At 42.1% G+C, this 19,450-nt stretch overlaps 1 pseudogene; it reads right to left on the bottom strand.

Moving 5' to 3' along the window:
• Positions 1 to 7,695: 7,695 nt before the first annotated feature.
• LOC110317870 lies at positions 7,696 to 17,265 on the bottom strand (annotated as a pseudogene).
• Between the last annotated feature and the right edge of the window lie 2,185 nt (positions 17,266 to 19,450).

The raw sequence follows: 19,450 nt of genomic DNA, 5'->3' as shown, positions 1-19,450 counted from the left end.
TGGACTCCAGGTGACACGGATATGTCTTATGGTTGCACAAGTAGCCCTGGAAGCTTTGCTGTTGATCTTACAATGCTTTCCATGCATGTCAATATCAGCTGGCCCAGAAGGCACAAGATACCTTCAGTGGCGCATTGTATTGGGCAGGTAGGTTCTCTTCTAAGTGGGCTCTCTTTGTTAAGAAGGCTGGACCCACATCCTTTTATGAACATCTTCTCCAATGTTCCAAAATGACACCATCAAAAGTTTCAAGTGTCTTAAACCTGAACCCAGAATTGGTGCTATTGCTCCATGCTCAATCTGTTGGACCAACTGATTGCATAGACTGACTGTGAACTGTGGCTCTGTCTTGTCTGTGGTTTTATATTCTATGGTTTTGGTTGTCTGCAGGCAACCAAGTCCTAAAAACAGTAAGCATCAAATGACAAAACAGGCCATCTGAGTTTTAACTTGTAGTCTGCTCGGAGGAGTGTGAAGAAAGCTGACTTTACCCTGCTCTGTCCTGCCAAGGGATGTGAATCCTCTTTCAGGGTCTCCACGTAGCATGCTCTGTGTACTCCGCTACTGTCCAAGTAGCTGTCTTGGCTTTCCAAACCACATGTTGCAATGTTGAGTTCAAGTGAATCTCACTTCATACTAACCTCCAAAACTCCAAGCAGAACAATATGGGCCATGTGGATGCTACCTATAAGTGGAACAGTGAAAACTCTCAACCTACTAAGAAAGAAAGAATCACGTGTTGAGATTGTATGGTTTATAGTAAGAACTGTGACATCATTAAGCACAAAAAAGGAAATTCAGGCAAGTTTTCCTACCTTTAGCTCAAGCTAAAATGTTAGTGGGGAAGATAGTTCAAACTCTGTGAATACGGAAAAGCCATTATATCTGTGGAGAAGACTTTCCCTCAGAGGGCAATACTTACATGAGAAATTTAGCAAGAGGTCACTCAAAACAACTAGCTCCAACACATTTACATTATATCAGGAGCATATCACATTGCCAAACTAAGTCTGCCTTTCAACTGTAATCCATCACTTGAGCAAGTTGCTTACTTGCCTTGAGCCTCAGTTTCCCCAAACTGTAATAGAGGAATTAAAAGTAGCATCCATCTACAAATTGTTTGAAAGTTTTAATCAGATGAAATGTACCACGGGTATATGTACATTTTTAAAAGCATTGTTTACATAAGGTTCAGTCTATAGGTGCACCCTTGCCGAAATGGACTTTGCTTCTGAAGGAGCAGCCATGCAACACAGCACATTTGTTGTGTGAACCTTAACACTTGGGCAACGCTGTACCTCATCACCCCTCCATTTTATCCGTCCAGGGCAGCTTTAGACATAATCCCAGCCCCTCGCCATTTGCAGCAAATGGCTTCATCCATACCTTCTGCAAACACTTGGCCAATGCGCAGCCTACAGGCCAGCACCCTGATCCTGCCTGCTCAGCTTTATCATCAGTAAAAACTTAGAGCTCATCCAGGAAAATTACTAGGTACCCTCTAAAAAAATTAACTTGATTTGTAACCTAATAAATTTCACAGAGCAATAAAACCTCAAGGAAGCCTCTTGGTTTCCCCCCCCCACCCCCCATGAAGAATCTGCAGAGTTTGATGTGTTTCCAATTGAAAGCTGTTAAGTTGAGCAAAAGCGGGTGCTCCGAGTTTACGAGGGTGCCATTTGGTAACCTGAAGGTGGCAGATGTGAAGGCCAAAAGTGGAGGGTGGGGGTGGGGCCAGCGCGGGGTCTCCAGCTGCTTTCCTGATGGGCTCTCCGTCAAAGTCTCTCTTATAAGGAACGTGACTCTGTGCAAGTGGCTATAAGGTCTTTGAATAAATATTTCATTAGTCATGATGGTTCTGAAAACTTAAAGCTGTGAAGGACACACTGGAATCTCTGTGATTTATGATAATGCTCTGAAGGAAACTTGATCATTTCAGTCCTGCCATATGTAGCCGGGTGGAATGTGCAAATGAATTGAACTGGCAAACCCCACAGATTTTGTTTCTTGATTAAAAAAAAAAAAAAAAAAGTCTTAAGTCAGATCAGCTAACAGGCGATTTGAAACGGGGATTTAGCAGGACAGCTGTTTCAGATGAAGTCCCCTTCCAGATACCTCCCTCGCCCTCCCCCTTCTGTATTTTCTTTAATAAGGATTCAGAGTAGTTTCTCTTCCAAATGTTTCTCGATGCTGCACATCAGTGATTAAAAACTCAGTATCCTGGCATCGTCTGGTGTGTGTTACTTCTCCATCCTCTTGCTCCTGTAAAATAGGTCGTGTGTCTTAGCCATCCTGGGTTGCCCATACAACCTTATGCTCTATATGATAATTTTTGTATGTATAAAAAATAACATTTAGCCCAGAAACTCTTTATAATGCACAAGTATAAATTTTAGTATACCATTAGATTGTTAATATATATACAGAGAGAGAGAGAGAGATTCATAGAAGCTTACTGTCTTTCTAAAGTGCATGCAATCAGCTCAAATCCACATCTCTAGACTTATAGCTTAATGTTAGCATAGTAAGTACACAATGAATATTTATCGAAGGAGTGGATGGCTGGTTGTGGTTGCTGTCTGCATCAGTGGACATTTCAGATGAATGAACAGAGCAGCTAGACATTTCAGAATCTGAAATTCGCGTGGGCCCGTCTCTTCCCAAAACCACGATTTCCTCAGCCCCGAGTGAAACAAACTGTCCCAAAGAGAAGTGAATTATTTGTAAGCCAGTGCATCCCCACTTTCCCACAGTGAAGGGATCTGTGATGGGTGAGATCAGCCTCCACTGGATCAACATTCTCTTTCTGTGGCCTGGATCCACAGTCCCTTATCCAAAACACGGGCAAAAGTCCAAAATACTTTCAAAGTTGCGAGGGAAATATAGCGTCTGATCTGAGTACTGCGCATGTGTGGGACCAAGGCAGTGACCACACAGGAGTGATTACTGCAGCCCAGTGCGCATTCTTTCTTAGCAGACTCAGTCTGTGGGCCACCCTACTTCTGATTCTAGCAGGCCCTATTACCCAGTGAGCTTTAGAGACAAACTCAACAAAAGGATTTGCAATTTCAGAATGTTCCGTTTTAGACCTGGGGGGTAACAGATTATGAACTTGGATTCTAGATTATGGATCTCAGTGAGAGGCCAAACGTATAGTTCTGAATGACTTTTTTTTTCCTTTATTTTTTATTGGTTATTTGATTTATTTACATTCCAAATGCTATCCCCTTTCCAGGTTTCCCCTCCGCAAACACCCTAGCCCATCCTCCTTCCCCCTGCTTCTAGGAGGGAGCTCTCCCACTCACCTACCCACCCACTCCCACCTCACTGCCCTCGTATTCCCTTACGCTGGAGCATTAAGCCTTCACAGGACTAAGAGCCTCCCCTCTCATTGATGCCATCCTTTGCTACATATACAGCGGGAGCCATGGGTCCCTCCATTTGTACTCTGGTTGGTGGACTTTTAACCTTTTGAAAAGCAAACAAACACCCGCCACTTTGCCTCATGGAAACAGATGAGAGATGATCCCTCTTTTCTAGATAGAGGAAGCTTTTCTCCAGCATCTCTCCACTAAAGTCACAATGACAGATCTTACCGTTGTTCAGGAAAGCTGCCTTCTTCTAAGCCCATTTGACTGGACTCTGTAGGTAACAAGTGTTCCCAGGGAAATCTACTTTTTCTTTTGATTGCACACTTACCAACTTCACATAACCTTTGCTTTACCAAGTTGTTAAGTAAACAAAGATTCAACCAATGTATACATTTTTGTTGTTCCTACCCTTTTGTCCCAGTGATAGTGCCCCCCGACACACACACACAAAGAGTTGCAATGCACAAAAGGATCTGTATGAAATGCTGTCGGTCTTGGGACAGCTTACAGCTCAGGGTTGCAGAGGCAGCGGGGTAGGAGAGATAAGTGACCCGGATGATTCAAAGGAACCACACCTCCCATTCTTACTCTCTTGAAATCACAAGCCAAAGTTTCTACATGTCATCATCAAATGCTTTTTCTGAAATTCTATTTTATTTCTCCAGGGCACCTGCTGGTTTGATCTTACCTGTAAATAGCAACCATTTTGAATAGAATATTACCTGAGATCTTCTAGCGAAAATGAAGAGAGAACTGGACATCCCACTGATACGTGAGGGCTACACCACTCTCGCTGTGCCAAAAATGCTAGAAAATTATATTCCCAAATGTCGCTAACTAAAGCACACACTCAAAGAACTCCCTTCAGATGTTCAGCTTTAGGTAAAAGAAAGTGTCAGGTTTGTTTGTTTTTGTTTGTTTTGTTTTTTGGCTTGTTTGTTTGTTTGTTTGCAAGGATTGAGGCTGTGATGGCAAAGCATGTACAATAGTGATAGTCCTAAGAGAGCATCTGGGGGGGGGGGGGAACAAAGCACTATGGAGTGGTCCAGGCAAACGGGAGAAGTTCTTCGGGGAAGGAAGAAAAGGTACCTGGGCAACCCCACATCTTCAGTTTAGATGCCTGACTTTTCAACTTCCACCCTCTCAGTAACCAGCAGCCATGGGTTGTCTCATGGCTTGTCCTCCTGTTTGAGCCTCCCGAGTGCTGGCATGGCAGACAAGCATTGCATGCCCGTTATATGCACAGTGTACTGTGCCTGCCATCTAGGCTTCTATAAAATGTTTCCCCTGGTTACACGGAGTATGTGAAATCTCTGTTTTTCTTTAAAAAGTCTACTTTTGCTTTTCATCATATTTTTTTATATGACTGAAAGCCCTAATAGACTTTGAGCTCTTTTCAGGCTGGAATTCACAGCCTGCTTACCCCAGAACTCCTTCGCTTTTCCAATACCCACTTGATAGACCTCCTGGACCACATAAGTAGTCAATGACTATTTTTATAAATGGGGCCAATGGGGCCTTTGTCATTTCTCTCCTTGCTTATTGCAGAGTCATGCACTCATTGAGTGAGTCTCTTGCCTTCTGCCTCCTGATTCTACCATGTTTCCCTCGGCAGTGGAAAGATCACGGAGCCAACCTCTCTGAGCTGTTGAAGTGAGATGGAAACAGGGGGAGTCATGATATCAGGGATGTGTTCAACCAGTCCTATGTCTGCCAATTTATTTCAGCATTTGTCACAGTTCTTTATAAGATGTATTTTAAAGAACTAGCTCCCTCACCCCTGATATCATCAAAGGTAACATAATGAAAATGCAGGCTGCCTAACATTTCCTGGTAACTTAGCTGTTTAATAACTTAGTTAATGCCATACTCTCCCACCCACCTCTAATCTACACTAAGCTATACAGAGGGGAAAGGCATATAGGTTTCCAAATATTCCTCCAAATTACTAAGAGCCTTTAATAGCTAATAGAAAGTCCTAGAATTTAACCTAGCTTCTAAAAACAGAAGATAATGTTAACCTGAAGTTCCTGAATCTAAAACTAGAGTGGAAGTGGGAAAGACTTCCATGAGAATAATTCTATAGGTGAAGCCATCTATGCCATGGCACTCTGTCCCTCATTAGCTGACCACTCAGAGCAAGGCAGCCCCAACTTACAAGGGTAGACAAAGATACCAAAGCACGGTTGAGGGCAGTCAAATTGGAAATCAGCTTCATGCCCTTCAGGATTCAACAAAACTCTTCCAGTAAGAGAATCCATTACTGTAAAGGGAGTGGCAGAAGGGAGCTGGAAACAATAAATTTTTTGTTGGTGAAATACTCTGTAATTATCTTGGAGTCAGGGGAGGCTGGGAGATAAGGCATTTCTGATAGGACATTTTCTTCATTGCCTACTCAATCAACCATGACTCTCTCCCTCTCCCTCCCCCTCTCCCTCTCCCCCTCCCCTTCTTCTGCCCCTCCCCTTCCTCTGCCCCTCCCCCTCCCCCCCTCTCTCTCGGACTCTTTGTGTGTATATCTGCATGTGTGTGTGTGTGTGTGTGTGTGTGTGTGTGTGCTCCTGTCTGTGCACATGTGCACAAGCATGCTTTCAGAGAAGTGGAATGGTACTTCAAACAAATAATCTTGCAGCCACCAACAGCTGTTCCTGGTTTCTTTTAATAATCCGTGACCAAAATATTGAGTGTACTGTAATGCAAACAGCCGAACAATGAAATGAAAATGGGCAGAGGCAATCACTTTCTCTAACTCACTCCACTCTGTTTGCACATACAGCGTGGGTTAAGATGTGGTGTCGAGGCTTTGTGTCATGAAATTTTTTTAAGCCATTCTTGAGCTCAAAAACTGGAGGTTAACTGAGTTGTGAAGGAGATCTTTCTGCCTTATGAATTCATTCATATTTCTTCTTTCTTTGTGTCATTCTCTGACTCTTTCAAAATTAACCTGGCTAGACTTTGGGACCCCATTAGATGAAGGCTCCATAGAAAAAGTGAACTATAATTTATCATAGGAGGCAGCAGCTTTTGTGCTGGGTTGGAGACAGTTCTAGATGGGCAGAAAGGGTCTGGTACCTTCCCAATGCTGCCCACCACTGCTTGCACAAATTCTTTCTTGCCTCAGGTCCTTACATATGCACTTAGATTTCAATAGGGCAAGACCATGAGGGTAGGAGTTAGCACAGAGAGGGAAGTGCAAGCCATAGCATGTGTGCTTTGAAATTGAGAGACTTGTCTACTTAAGAGACACACACTTCATTCTCTGTGTGTTAAATTCCTGGGTTTCTCCAACAAATAGACAGAGTTATAGGAGGGTACACTACAAGTATACTTTCTTGGAGTTCTGGATGTCAGGGGTCTGAATTGATGCTGCCAGACTGGCTTCTTCTGAACGCTCTAGGGAGAAGGTAGTTCCAGCAGCTGGTTGTTGTGGCTACATCTCTCCAGCCTGTGCCTCTGGGTGTCAATGGCTGCTTCTGCTGGTCCTCTTCTTTTCTAAGGATATTGGCCAGAAGTCAGAGGTTCACCATTACAACAGGGGTAACTTTTTCATCTCAAAAACATTAGCTTGTTTACAGATGCCAAGATGCTTGTCTAAAATAATGTCTAGTGCCCCAAATCTCAGTTTTTCTCAAATTTATTTGTAAATTATTGACTTAGGTTTATTTTGGTATTCTTTCTAGTTATTCCTCCATTGTGTTTTGGAGATATATGTGTATATTTTATGTGTTTGTTTGTGTATTGTGCATCCGAAGGGTGTTAGATCCCCTATAGCTAGAGTTACAAGTGGTTTTGAGCCTCCTGTCACTGGTGCTGGGAACTAAACCCAGAATCTCTACAAGAGCAGAAGGTCTCTTAGCTGTAGAAATTTTTCTTTAGCCCCTGCTCACCTAATTTTTGCTTTTTTCATAATTAGACAAATTAAAGAACTGAGTGTTATAGACTTTTCAAAGAAATAAGCAGTGAATGAATTTACCCATAAGTTTATTTGTTTCGAGTTTATTAGATTTGCTGAAGATTTTTCAATTTTTTTCAACTTTCAATAAAATAGTTTTATTTCCTAACACAGTAAACATATACATCCAATAGGTGTCCACTTTGCACGTCTATGTACAAATGACTTCCATGTCCCCATGGCTTTGAGAGCTAACATTTAGTAAAAACTTTCTTGGCTGAGATGTGAGGTGTCTAGAGAGCTGATGTTCTGAACATGTTGGACCAGTCACAGCAGAATCTGTTTCATTAGGTGAGCTACAGAAATTTAGAGCTTTGAAAAGCTACTATGCTTTTGAATATAATGCTTCCAGGTGAACAGGATGCAGCCTTATCAGCTCCTGTTCCAGAGGAATCTCATCAGTTTATCCACATCTGTCTGTGGGTAGTGAGCAGATTCACATGGTGGTGGCAAAGCATCCACAATGGCTTTGGCAGCATCAGGACCACACTTGAAGGGGCTCTCCGACATTGTGGTGCAACTGATTCCTTTCCCATCTGTTTTCTTCGTCACTCATTCTTTCCAATAATCATGAGTGTTTCCAATAGTGTCAACTGCAAACTCCTCTTTAAATTCTGCATTGAATGCAAACCCATTTTCTGGTTTTCCATCGGGAAACTTACACCTTACAGTAGCTTCTAAGTAGCCGGGTTTCAGCTGTTCAACATCAGAAATATCGTTTAATTGGCGGCGTCTGGATCATTTGCATTAATGGCAATGACCTTCCAGTCGGTCTCACCCTCGTTGGTCATGGCCAGTATGCTCTGATTATCTCACCTCTGGCACACACCTTGCTTCCAATTTGACAAACGTCAGTTGGGTTGTTGTCACTACAGCAGCCAGTGTGTTTGTCACTGTGTCCGAGGTCTTCCCATGTCTAAGGGATGGCACTGTAGTTCCTGATACACCCTTTATAAGGAAACAGTTTTGCAACATAGGTGAGCTTTCCCTTTTTCAATTTTCTTGCTTAACTGGGTTTAAAGGGTCCTTTGTAGCAATCTCCATTTTTGCATTTGACCAGCCCAGAACCTCAACCACCATGTGGAACACATCCTTGTCTGCATAAATTGGAACATGAAATGGAGAAATATATTGTCCTTTCTCATTTTTTGAGGAAGACACGGTACTCGAAGGTGAAGGGCGCAGCTCGCTCCTCGCTGCTGAAGGTGTCTGAGATGCTCTGCCGCCACTGCTGCCCAGATACACAACGACACAACCCAGCTCAAATGTTTTAATTTAGAAGTTTAGTCCATCATTTATTTTTTTTGTACCTTAAGATTTTGGTGTTGTATTAATTTCTTCAAGCGTCTCCTTAACTAGTTTCATATTTAGAAAATTTGGTTTTTTGTTTGTTTGTTTGTTTGTTTTTTAAGACAGACTTTTCTGACGCTGAGGTAGCATGAATTGTTTGTTTCCCACTTTATATATTAACTTTAGGACTAATAAATACATAACTATCAGAGAGTGTCTCCTCTATCATTAGTATGTTATTAATTCATCATATTTTTTCTCTGGCCAGTTTTCATGACTATCCCGTAGGTCTGTGAAAAAATCTCTTTTCAGATTTCAAATCAAATAAAACTAGATTTTGTGTTGATAATTATGTTAAGTCTTGTTTGTCCTTAATTATTTTTAAACTAGGCCAAGTTTAAAATAATAGCATATATATGCATACATATATACATATATTTTCATTTCCTATACGGGCTTTAATGCTGGAGTAATTGCTGTGACAATCATAGCTGGTAAGTGTAATTGTAATGTTTGTCCTCTCCCCATCAAAGTTGCTTATAATTCCTTCCCTGCCCTGTTCTCTCAACCCATTTGCTTTAGAAAGCCAAAGCTTAATTATGACCCCCATTTCTTATTTCTTCTATTGTTTGAGAATAATGTGTTTTGATCAAATCCAACCCATAATCCCACCCTTCTCCTGCCCTCACCAACTTCCTGGGCTTTCTACCTGCGGCTTGTATGGATGGACAAGGGTGTAGGATCATCCGCTGGTATTTCAGAAGCCTCTCAGAGACCTCATCCCTGAAGAAAACCCTCCCGCCCCGCAGCGGCCAGCAATTGCTGAAGCTCTTTAGTTAGGGGTAGGTTCTCTGGGCTTCTCCTTCAGCTGTGCCGGGCTTCAGACTGGCTTGATCTTGTAAAGCTAAGACTCGGTTTTCTATGTGTTTGACTGTATTTTTCTCATGTGTATTTTCGTATTTTGATTTTCAACTTCTCTGAGTTGTTTCATGCCAGGTATTCATTGTCTGGTAAACCCATAAGATTAAGTTTATATTTATAATTCTAAAACATATCTTTTTCTTTTTAACAGACAAATGCCATCCATTTATTCACATGTAGACATCTGCTCTTAGATGAATGCAACATTTGATACCATCATCTCTGGCTTTGTTTTTGCTGGATTGACTTTCTTTAAAACTGACCTTTTCTTTCTTTGTGCATGTCTTGGTTCTTATAAATGGAAATATTCTGAAGTCTGTTCTGTAGAATTGCCACTCATGCTGCACTTATTTCTCTTTATTTTGAAAACCTGTTTTAATTTCCTACCAACAATGGCACACTGAGTCTTGGTCTGATTCCCACCCTTTTTCCTGGCATCCCTGATGTTTTGTAGGATCATTTATGTTTGTCTTACTATGTTGTTGTACCTTGATCTTTTCTGGCTTACTTAGCTACTTAAATGGCCATCTGCACTGAACCCTCACTGTGAGGGAGGGGGAGCTGCTTCCAGAGCCTGGGTCTGGAACCTCCTTCGCCTTCTTCTTAGCTGGAAAGGCTTCCTTGATTTGAAGGAATCCACGAGGCAGAAGAGCCAACAACCATCAGCACAGCCTGCACAGGAAGTTCCATGAATGTAGCATAAGAGGCAACGCATGTGTGCCAACATGGGTCTTCATTGATTCTTCTACTGACCTTTTTCTCCTGCCAAAGCCTTGGGATGGGGCACCTCTATGGTATCAGTAACTGTGGGGAAATCTGTGACAATGGTCCTTTAGTCCATGTAGCCTCTCTTTCGGTCTTATCTACCTTGCCTTCTTGGCAGTAGCCATCTTGCTGCTGATTTGTTTCTCAAGAAAACAAGCAAGACCATGTGACTTGTGCAGGTACACAGCTGGCCAGATGAGCCCCCAAACTAGATCGAATCAACAAAAGTGCAGATCAAAAAAATAGGGAATTTCGCTTGTCAATTTAGCTGGTCAACAATAATGCCATGACCTGAAAACTATCACAAACCATCGCACAGATATGGAAAATTGTTTTTGATAATTTAAAAACATTCACCTCAATCTTGCCTTCCTCCAAACTGATGGTGCAATTGATCATGGGAAGGTGAATGACACAATGTGACGGCTTCTTCAGTTGCTCTGTGACAGTGAGACTCATCTTCCTTGTTCAAGTGCTTTTGAACCTTCCTGTCCATGTAACAACTATGCACATGTTCTTTTTCCCATTGTCACTACTACTCTTACTGTTTTACCTGTGTTTATCTTGATTCACAATAGGTGATGGGGCTCTTCTTGTTGATAACAGTTTTGCAAAACTTGAGTTACTTACAATAATATACATCACACCTAACAGACTGTATGTCCTATAGAGACAAGGACACCACCCACCACCACCTATTGACCCAAGGTACAGCTTTTCTAGGTAAACAGCATAAGCATAGCATAAACGTTTGTTCTGTGGACAGATAAGTGAGTGGATTAGCCACCCGATAAACACGGCTAAGTTAGCTCCCTTCATAAGCTAGTTCTGGAAGTTAAGTGTGAGTTTTGAGTTCACCCATGCATTCCAGAAGGGTGCTCATTTCCTTTGTAAGCAGTGATGAAACTTTTAAAGCTGCACTGACTTTTTTTTCCAGTGGAAAATATAATTTATACTGACAGCTCAGCCTAACTCATCGCTCTCCCAATCTTGACACATCCATTGTTTTAAGGTATTTGTGCAAATAATTGTTTTTGGAATTAAGTTATCCATATTGTGTGATGAGTTAAGGAAAAAATAAAGAGGATATCACCCATGTTTCTAATCCCTACTGTCTCCTATCATCCCAAAAAAGAGTTATCAGTATCTCTCATGCGTGGATAAAGATGGGATAGTTTTGAATTCTCCGATATAGATAATCACTGTCTCTTGGCAGTCTGCCATGCTTTTTTTAAACAGTGCACTCCTAAAGTTGGAATTAGGCCTCAAACCTAACAGAGAAGCACTGATACAAACATTGCTGATGTTCAAGCTATTTGAGGTGAATCAGAAATACAGGCTCTGGGTTGAGGTGAGTCTAGGTGAGATGAAATTGTCGTTTCAAGTCCATGGAGACAGGCGTCCCACTGATCCACGAAGGGTATAGCACTCATTGGCGTGTCTTCTGGGAAACTGTGAAGAGGGTACCAGTGAAAGGGAACTAGCATTTAGTGTGCCCCAGTCTGCGAAGCGCAACATCTCATTTAAACCTCCTAACCATCCCTTGAATCCTGTAATTACACCTCTTTCGGGTGGGAGGCAACGGAGCTTCAGGGTCTCTTTCGGAAGAAAAGGCTGATGGTTGACCATTCCTCACCGCTGACAGCACTGACTCACCCAAGCTTCAATTATACGGCTTTGGGTTCATCCCTCTACTTGCTATCCGTAATGTCTGACCTCACCTCACAGGGAGTCCTTCCTCTCTCGTGTCCCTGCATTATCAGCCCTACCTGCCTCCAGATGATGTAAGTCTCCTATCAACCTTCTGTTCTCCTGAGGCTGCCACATCTGTCCCAACCAGAGAAAACATTTTTGAGATGTTATTAGTGACTTGTTTGGGCATTGGGCTTTCATGGGTATGTGGGCCTCATTTTATGAAATGTAGTCTCTCTTCTTGGCGATCTTGTTCCTGAGTTCTCCTCCCAGTTGTGTGTGTGTGTGTGTGTGTGTGTGTGTGTGTGTGTGTGTGTGTGTGTTTGTTTGTTTTGTTTTGTTTTTTAATTTTATGTATATGGGTATTTTACTGCTGTGTGTCTGTGTAACAGGCACCAAACAAGATGTCACATCCCATGGATATGGAGTGCCAGAAAACTGTGAGTCACCATGTGGGTGCTGGGAATTGAACCCCAATCCTCTGCAAAAGCGACCAGTGCTTCTAGCCACTTTGAGGAATTCCCCATCATTTCTGTTTAGGTGAATCATGTCTATTTCTGACCTGTATGTTGAGTTCAAGAATTGTATTTCCAACATTCCATTGGGAATCCAATAAACATTTGCTTGATTCTAACTAGGCAAATTTGGAGATGCTGAGTTAATACCCATCTAAGAACTGTCAAGTCATCTCAGTGTTCCTCATTCACTTCTCTGCTGAACTAAGGCTTTAAAACAAGCCCAGGCAGGTCTTGGTTCTCTAGTCTGGTAACTTACCAATTAGTCACCCAGGCTTAAAGTCTGATGTGTTATTTGCCCTTCCCTTGTCCGTGAACACTGTTCTAGTTGGGTTGCTCTTTCCAAGATGAAAGATCATGACCAAAAGAGACTTGAGGAGGAGTGGGTTTATTTGGTTTATTTTTCTCACACTACTGTTCATCACTGAAGGAAGTCAAGGCAGGAACCTGAAGGTAGGGCTTGATGCAGAGGCCATGGAGGAGTACTGCTTACTGGCTTGCTTCATTTGATTTGCTCAGTCTGTTTTCTTGCAGATCTGAGGACCATCAGCCCACCCACAACGGGCTGGGCTCCCCCTGATCAGTCTATAATTAAGAAAATGCCCAATGGGCTTGCCTATAGTTGGATCTTATGGAGACATTTTCTCAATTGAGGTTCCCTCCTCTAAGATGACTCTGGCTTGTCAAATTGACATATATAATCCAGCTAATACAATACCCAGGCCTGTCAGCTCAGCCAAGCTCATGGGTTCTTTTTATCCAGCCCTCTTTATTTTTTCACTTGTTCTGATCCTAGTACCTGTCAACTCTTTTTGTTTGACCCTTTTCCTAGACCCCCAAATCTTTCTTCATCCCACCATGTGTTTGTCTTCAAGTTCATGGCTTGTTTGTTTTACTAAATCACTGATCTTGTTTTGTGTTTACCCTAAGCCTCTAGCTTCACACCACTGCTTCCAGAGTACAGTCCCTCCATGAGCATGTTAAGATCATCTGAGAATAAGTTCTGTCTCTATTTTTCTCCAGTCCTGGTCAATAATACCCTAGGCTTGAGTCACCTCTAATATAAGCTTCCCAGGGCTTCTTCTCCTTGTTGCCTCTACACTTTGCCCATAGTGTGTTTCCTTGCTTGATCCATTACTCTTCTTGTTCCACCACACACATTCCCAGACAACATTATGTTTCAATGCCTCCAACCATCTGCTTTCTATCCTGTACATATTTTCTTATTACTCGATTACAATCATCGTGTTATTTACATTTTGGCTGCTGTAATAACACACTATGGTAAAGAAGGAAGCGTTTATTTGGACTTATGGTTTCAGAAGAAGCATTCAGACCACTGGGAGGCACGGAAACAAGAAGCAAGCATAGCAACCGAAGGTGAAAGCTGCAAGATCACATTTTTTAACTCTAAATATATTGCAGACAGAATAGACTGTAAATATTGTAAAGATATCATCTCTCAATGCCCACCTGCAGTGATGAGCTTCCTCCAGAAAGGCTGTGCTTCCTCTTACTCTCCCCAGGCAGTACAATCAACTGTGAACCAAGTATTCAAGTTCATGAGCCTATGGTAGCCATTCTCATTCAAACCATTACATTTCTTCACTCCCTAACCCTAACCTATACTTATAGGTATATCACGAGGCAAAGTGTAGTGAGTCCAACTTCAGAAGTCCCCATTAGTTTTAAACATTTTAAATATTTGTTCACAAGTTCAAATCCAAAGCCTCTTTTGAGATTCAAAGTCATGTCTTAACTGTGGCCCTCAACAAATCAAAACACAAATTAGGAACTTCCAAACCCAGAGTGCCACAGAAGGTACACAACTATTCCAAAAGGGAAGAATTGGGACACAGTGGAGAAACATTGGGCCAACAGCGCAAACACCAAATTCTACAGCTCCATGTCTATTGTCTGAGACCTTAGCTTTAAAAGGCTTAAATGACTCAGTCCCTACAGCTTTGTTGTCTGTACTGTACATCTCTCTCTCTCTTGGACTGGTTCCACTCCTTGTATGCAGTTCTCCATGCCTCTCTAATATCATGGGGTCCCCACTGAAACCAAGAATTACTTAATTCCTTCCCAGAAGGAGACATAAGCAATGTCTACTCCTTCCTTGAAGGTCCTAATGAGAAACTAAGGGATGATTCTGCAAAATTTCACTCTGGGGAACCAATGAATTTATTGAGCTGCTTATAGAGCATGGGGACGGGGCTACTTACAGAGGTATGTGTGCTCCTCCACAACAAGCTGCCCTTGAAAAGCCTGGCTCAGCAGGGATGAGGGCTTCCTTGTAGCTTTATAAATGGTGCCTCTTCCCCATTCTTTCTGAACCTATTTACTCTAGCCCCTCCATGAAGCTATGTGCATTTAGGCAGAATTGGGTACACCAGGTGGTAGAAAACAGCTGGATACTCAGGTGAGGGTCTCAGGACCCTCTCCACCCCTTTGTTTGCCTTATGCACAACTGTCTTTCAGGCTCATCCTAGAATGACCCTTTAAGCTTCGCTCACAGCATTCAAATGCTTTTCTAGTCCAAAGTTTCAACATTTTCCACATTCCTCAAACCAAGGATGATAAATAAATAAATGAATCAACAAATAAATAAATAAATAAATAAAGCAAATAAATAAATACATGCTCAAGTTCTTCATAGCCACTGTTCCCTCTCCGACTTGAACTTCTGTATTAGTTATTCTTTGTGTTTCTGTGGCTCTGACTAAGGCAACTTATAGGAAGAACTGTTTACTTGGTCTTATAGTGTCAGAGGGATGGTCCATAATGGCTTGGAGGCATGGCAAAAAGGCAGGCCTGGTGACCAGGGAAGAAAGCTAAAAGATCACATCTTCAATTACAAGCATCAAGCAGAGAGGGCAAACTGGAGGTAAGGCAAGTCTGTAAAAGTCTCAGTGCCCCCCTGCAGTGATGTGCTTCACTAGGCAGCATGCTCCCAGAACTCTCCAAACAGAATGACTAGCTGGGTACCAAATGCTCAAACCCATGGAACTCTGGAGAGACATTTCCTATTCAAACAAGCACGACCATACAAAAGTTCATCTTTCTATTGTCTTTCAAGTTTTTGCCCTGAAATTTTATCATCATTATTTTTATAATTGTGCTACTCTCAACAATTCTATCCAATTCTCAAGTAGCTTATTTCTTAGGTTCAAAGGCCTATCAATACGGCACCTATATTTAAGGATATAATATTGAAGTCATATGTCATTTACATTTTTAGGGGTTAAGAAACATTAGTGCCATCTTATAGGAAAACAAACAAACAAACAAGGTGGCAGAGGTAGCCTTGAGAGATGACTGAGCAGTTAGAACACATTGCTCCTGAAGAGAACCTGAGTTTTGTGCCCAGCACCGGTGTCAGTCACTCACAACTTCCTGTAACTCATGCTCCAGGGTAATCTGATCTCTGAGGGTACCTGCACTCAAAAACAAATGCGCACACACACATGCACACACACGCACACACACACGCACACACACACACACGCGCACACACACGCGCACACACACATACACATATTAAAAATAAAATAAGTCTTCTAAAAATAGAATACAGCGTTCTTTGTATATATTGGATAGTAGCACTCCATCCGATGTAGGATTGGTAAAGATCTTTTCCCAATCTGTTGGTTACCATTTTGCCCTATTGACAGTGTCCTTTGCCTTACAGAAGCTTTGCAATTTTGTGAGGTCCCATTTGTCAGTTGTTGATACAATTCATAGACCACATGAAGCTCAAGAAGATGGATGACTAAAGTGCTGATATTTCGGTTCTTCTTAGAAGGCGGAACAAAATACTCATGGGAGGAAATACGAGGGTAAAGTGTGGAACAGAGACTGAAGTAAAGGCCATCCAGAGACTGCCCCACCTGGGGATCGATCCCATATACAGTCACCTTACGTGGACACTATTGTGGATGCCAAGAAGTGCATGCTGACAGGAGCCTGATATAGCTGTCCCCTGAGAGGCTATGCCAGAGCCTGACAAATATAAAGGCAGATGCCCACAGCCAACCATTGGACTGAGCACAGGGTCCCCAATGGAGGAGTTAGAGAAAGGACTGAAGGAGCTGAAGGGAGTTGCAACCCACAGGAAGAATAACAATATAAATCAACCAGATCCCTACTCTCTGAGCTCCCAAGGACTAAACCACTATCCAAAGAGTACACATAGAGCAACCCATGGCTCCAGCAGCATATGTAGCAGAGGATGGCCATGTTGGGCATCAATGGGAAGAGAGACCTTTGGTCCTGTGAAGGCTCGATGCCCCAGTGTAGGGGAATGCCAGGGTGGGGAGGTGGGAGTGGGTGGGTGGGGGAACACCCTCATAGAAGCAGGAGAAGGGGGAATAGGATAAGCTGTTTTTGGGGGAGAACCAGGAAAGGGGATACTATTTAAAATGTAAATAAAGAAAATATCCAATAAAAAGGAAAAAAAGATATCATACAGAGAAACTATTTTATTACAGTCAACTAATAACATTATGGAAAAGTTTGAGGTAAAGCTCAGTACTCATCTTTACAGCTATTACTGAGAAAACTATAACTATTTAAATAAGATCTAGTTAAAATCCGCAGGACAGGATTAGTTACTTTGGTCTCATTGGACAGATCTCAGGTCTTCAATCCCACAAGTGTCTAATGTTTGCTGAAGAGACGCCACTGATGCCTACATTCCCATCAGGGGGAAGTACGTCAGCAACATTTCAGTACCTTCTTTCCTGCTTCTCGGTGGCATGATGCGGCTGACGCTGTAGTCCCCGCTAAGGGTGGGCCTCTCCTCTTCTGGGCCTTCTGTTCTTTACCTCATTTGCTTGTACTCTGTCAGTTAAAGGGCCTTGAGCTGTGTCAGAATAAACAAGAGGCATATGGTTTTGCAAACGACGCTTACAAACTGGCTTCCTTCCTTTCTTGCTTGCCTTTGGGATTTCTTGCAGTCCTGCTTCCTAAATGAGATCATTTAAAATTGACTCATCTACGTGTGACACTTTCCTTAAGAAACTAAACAATGCATTACATACTTCTGTGCAAATCCATGACACATCTTAATTATGAGTCTATCTGCCCCTTGTTTCATGTATCCTGGCTTTGTTATCAACACAAGCCTATAAACGTCAAATTTTGACCACGAATGGGAGTAATAACAAAGAAACCCAAGGGCAATTTGGTTCACTTTGAAAGAACAGGAAGTAAAGGAAGGGAAAAGCCGTTTGGTCTATCACTCTTTCTCTTACATAAACACACCCCCACACTCTATGTCACTATTCAGATATGAAGGCATACAGAATCTAATAAAAGCCACAGAGTACACTGATGGGAAGATTTCTTATCTCCTTTACATTCTGCCAGGTAAACATTATCCTATATACATGTATATATCATATGCTCGCGCGCGCGCATACACACACACACACACACACACNCACGCACACGCACACGCGTGCACGCGTGCAGATCGGAACCACTTTCAGAACAATAAGCATTTCAGTACTACCTCTAGCTTCTGATGTGTGGGTCTCATATTACTGCATCTGCTGTGTTTGCTTGCAGTCATCCACTTACACAGAGCTCCCCATGGCTACACAATGATTTCTTAATACAGATGTGTCCACGCATCTCTTTAGCCCCAACATCTTGCACCATGTTTGCCTCATAAAGAAAGACTGATTCCTCACGTCTTACACTGTCCTGCCTTTCGTATCTCCAGCCTTGTTCCCAGTCCATCAACACCAGCTCTCCTTACATTGCAGTGTTACACCATAAGAAAAGTTCCTAAAGGCCAGATTAATTGTGACATTTTTTTCTCAGCAACAGACAACTTTCTGTCATGTAAAACAAACTTAAATAGACAAGCCATCTCCACACTGAGACCTCCTTTTCAAGTCAGGTATACACAGTAAACAAATTGGTACTGTGGACACCTCCCAGGGCTCTCTTCTTTCTGGGCCAGACATAGTCCATGGAATTAGACATCCCAATTGCTTTGCTTCCAAGAAGAGAAGAAGATGTTGAGGATGGATGACCAACTTTCTGTATCTAAGATGCAAACATCACTTTTGTTGAACTGCAAAAGCCAAAGTAAGCAGGATATGACAAAATTCTGAATTTATACAATATTGCTCTTTTCAGTATCCTGGTACTTATTATATGCAAGTCTTTGGACAGACTGAGACTTTAAACTGATTACAGTTTTTGAAGACCCACAGGACTTAAAAGACCCACAACACTGTTGATGATGGAGCTTAGGTGGGTTGAGTTTTTCTCCAATCACAGAATCCTCCATGATGTTTGCAATAACCCCTTCACAGACACAGGTCCTCCCTTCTTCACGTGCTGGTTTCAAACTAAGAAAAATGCTAGAGATAGAAGGAATGCATTGAGCCCTGAGATCACAGTTTCCCTGGGAAAGAATTATTTGCTCAGACCCAGTCTACCCCTTTTATGATGAATAAGACAAGAAAGTCATTTTCCACAGAGACCATCTTTCATTATCCATGTTTTTAATCCTATACTAGAAAGGCTGACACATAACTAAAATGGTGGGTAAATATATATATATATATATATATATATATATATATATATATATAACATAGCTTTTACTCAGTTATTCAATAATTTAATAGATTAAAATAGATTTTTAGGACTGTGTTTATATTTGATCTTTGGTCAACAGAATTTCAGGTCATTACATGGCCAAACTTACCACACAAAATCGTTCATCACAAAACTGCGAAGCTCAAAGTGCTTGTGAAGCAAGAGTGGAGCCCTCTGTCAGACCTCAGCACCGTTTATACCTGGTATGATGGTACACACCTGTAATCACAGCACTTGGGAGGTAGAGCCAGGAAGATGAGAAGTTCAACGTCACCCTTAGGTACACGGTGAATTCAAGGCCAGACCAGTTTGGTCTTGAACTGTCT

The sequence above is a fragment of the Mus pahari genome, chromosome 3 (genome assembly GCF_900095145.1).
Source record: "Mus pahari chromosome 3, PAHARI_EIJ_v1.1, whole genome shotgun sequence".
NCBI classification, from domain to species: domain Eukaryota; kingdom Metazoa; phylum Chordata; class Mammalia; order Rodentia; family Muridae; genus Mus; species Mus pahari.
Note: the sequence above shows the minus strand (reverse complement) of the source record. Positions and strands in the feature narration are given on the sequence as shown.